The 3,333-nt window shown below is 35.9% G+C and overlaps 1 pseudogene; it reads right to left on the bottom strand.

Moving 5' to 3' along the window:
• Nucleotides 1-1,082: 1,082 nt before the first annotated feature.
• Nucleotides 1,083-2,191, bottom strand: LOC120155314 (annotated as a pseudogene).
• Nucleotides 2,192-3,333: the final 1,142 nt, after the last annotated feature.

Here is a 3,333-nt window from a genome sequence, read left to right as displayed (position 1 = left end):
TCTATTTGGTGTGATAGCTTCCCTAAATCTTTTGTGAAATTTCAAGAACCTAGAGTCTCAGACCATTGTTTGGCTGTTGTTTGGGTAATTAGTAAAAGCATGGCTTTCAAGTTTAAGCCTTTTTAAGAACTTTAACTTTTGGGCTCTTCACCCTAAGTTTTAGGATACTATTAGAAGGTCTTGGAAGGTTCTTGTGTCGAGGGATCCCATGCAGATGTTTTACTGTAAGCTTAAGAGATTAAAGTTGGTGTTAAGAATAAGGTTAATTACCCTATTCATACATGAACTATACCCGACTCTCAGTTTCATACATAAAATTTAAAAATTCTCAATTAACTACATAATGTTTTCTACCGTTAATGGATTCACCCACTTCCGTCACGAAAAGTGACGTAGAACCCTCTGGCCTATAAAAAACTGACATGTGACACTTAAAAAACATGTTTTTATTTATTTTAGGTAAATTACACCATTAATCATTCAACTATCTTCTCACTCTTATTTTAGTCACTAAAGTTTTTTTAATTTAATTATTGAACTATTTATCCATCAGGGTTGCTCACTTATTTTAGTCATAACCCGGCGGTTTCTTTTCTACATAGCTTGTTGTTTTCTTATTATCTTCTCAAAAGCTTCAACCGCAATCGAAACTATTTATCCATTAGGGTCACTCACTGATGCCATGACCTTAGTCTCTAAAAATAGAAGCTTTGCGTTGGGTTTCTTCTCTCCAGGCACTTCCAAGAACTAATACCTTGGAATCTGGTACAGCAACATCCCCATACAAACTGTTGTTTTGGTTACAAACAGGGTAAACCCAATAAAAGATTCCACTGGCGTTTTGAAGATAGAAACCAGTGGCAGAATTATGCTTAAAGTTCGAAACACAATATTTGTTTGGTCGAATAATACCATAGCGAGTGTTCATAATCCAATATTGCAACTCTTGGATTCTGGTAATCTTGTTGTCAAAGATGGAAATGAAAGTAATACATAGAATTGCTTATGGAAAATATTTAATTATCCATTGTGTTGCCATTCGGAAATTGTTTGCTCTCGTCGAGTTATCCATTGTTCCGGGTCAGACCTATGGGTTGTTATCGATGTCGATCTCGCAATTGAAGGGCCTTCATTTTCTTGCTATAAGTAGGAATTTCATCTCCAGGAATATTTTGCAATAGTTGAGGTGGCTTAAAACTCTTGATCTCAGCTACAATCAGCTCGTCAGAGGAATCCCTCGTCCCCTCCTCCACTCTGCAGATTGTCTTTACTTTTCATTCTCCCTGCAAATATGATCCCATTAGATGTCTTGATTACTCTAGTCATACAATCGGACGAAAAAATCGACTAACATAAGAGGAGCACGAAACTGCATCAAATGGGTAACCTTCATATTACCATAATAAAAAAAATCTTCATATAACCATCCAAACCAACACTCAAAATCTTATCATCCATCGATTCATCCCCACAATTTTCCTTCAAAATTCTTCCTACACAAATCGATGTAACAATTTTATTATGACTTTCCATTAAATGAATCATCCTCTCAACCCCAACCAAATCACATATCTTCATCGAATTCCACCAGCAGTTGCAGTTAGCACACCAGAAGGCAAATAAATCACATTTTCCACTGGTTTTCCATGATTTACTTCAAAAATCGACCTCAAATTCTTGACTCTAAAATCCCACACCTTAACGATGTGATCATAAGAATCGGTAACAAACAAATCAGAACTCACTAGACTACAATTATCGCACCGCACGTAATTCTTATGGCCCATCAAGTCCAAAACCATGTTTTCCCCAGCAACATCCCACATCTGAAAAGTAAATGGAGCTTATTGAGAACCGAATATTTAACGAATTGAAACGGATGGGTATGGGACCGTAGATGATAAAGTGGGGTTCAGGTTTTGACATCGAAGACTTTAATGAGACTGGAGAGATCAGAAACAACTAAGAGGAGGCCGTTGGAACGGAAAGAAAGAGAAGAAATGATGCCAAAGAAGGAGGATATGATAGAGGAAAAGGAAACGTCGCCTTCAAAGAGGGAAAGCGGGGAGAAGATGGAAACAATAGTGGAGAAGGCAACGAAAAAAGGGTGGGACGGTGAAGGGAAAAACGAAAGGGAATAGATGGAGGAGACGAGGTTAGAGATTTGAGTGGACTTGAAAGAAGACCAATATTTGAAAGTTTAATAATTAAATTAAAAAAAATTAAACTTTAGTGACTAAAATAAGAGTGAGTAGATAGTTGAGTAATGAATAGTATAATATATCTAAAAAAATTAAAAAAACATGTTTTTAATGTGCCATATGTCATGGTTATAGGGTTTCATGCCACTTTCCGTGATAGAAGTGAGTGAATTCGTTAACGGAAGAAAATATTATGTAGTTAATCGAGAATTTTTAAACTTTATGTATGAAACTGAGAATCAGGTATAGTTCATGTATGAATGAGGTAATTAACCCTTAAAAATATTTAATAAAGAGAATTATGTTGATATTTTCAATAAGGTGGTTGAGAAGATGGGTCAATTGGAGAGGCGACAACTTCTCAACCTGTATAATCTTGATGTGGAAAGTATGGTTGAGGAAAAAAAGTTACAGTTGAAGCTTGAGGATTTGGAGAAGGTTAGAGTTATTCTATCAGTAGAAGGCTAAAAATGTTTGGTTGCGTGATGGGGACCAGTGTACAAAATTTTTTCACTCTCAAGTGACAGTGAAAAGGAAGATGAACACTATTCAGGTTTTGCAAGATGAGAATGAGAACATATTGGACACTTTTGATACTATGTCATTTGAGATGGTGAGATTTTTCACCAAGCAAACATGGATTGTTGATACTTGTATTAGGGGTTGTGATTAGGAGATTATGGTGGCTTTATTTAGGTACTCATTCCCTATTGGAGCTGAAAAGGCTCTGGTAAGGGAGGTAGCTAGTGAGGAAATTAAGTTAGACATTTTCAGTCAAGAGAAAGATAAGGCTCCTAGGCCTGATGGATATATTGTTGGGTTTTTCCAAACTAATTGGGACATTATGGGAGGTGATTTTTTTGTTGTTGTGAAGTTTTTTTGGCAATACTACTATGATCCATACTTTTAATGCCATAACCATCACCCTAGTTCCTAAGATTCCAAATCATAATACGGTTAAGGAATTTAGACCCATTTCTTGTTGTTCAGTTATTTTCAAGACCATTACTAACGTATTGGTTACAAGGCTTGCTTCTTATTTTCCAGACATGGTTCCCCTAACTATAATACTTTTGTTAATGATATAAATCTAGTTAATAATACATTCATTGTTCAGAGGCTTGTTAGGAGA

Source organism: Hibiscus syriacus, unplaced genomic scaffold (genome assembly GCF_006381635.1).
Source record: "Hibiscus syriacus cultivar Baekdansim isolate YM2019G1 unplaced genomic scaffold, ASM638163v2 tig00111166_pilon, whole genome shotgun sequence".
Taxonomy (NCBI): Eukaryota; Viridiplantae; Streptophyta; class Magnoliopsida; order Malvales; family Malvaceae; genus Hibiscus; species Hibiscus syriacus.
This window is presented reverse-complemented; position numbering and strand designations above follow the sequence as displayed.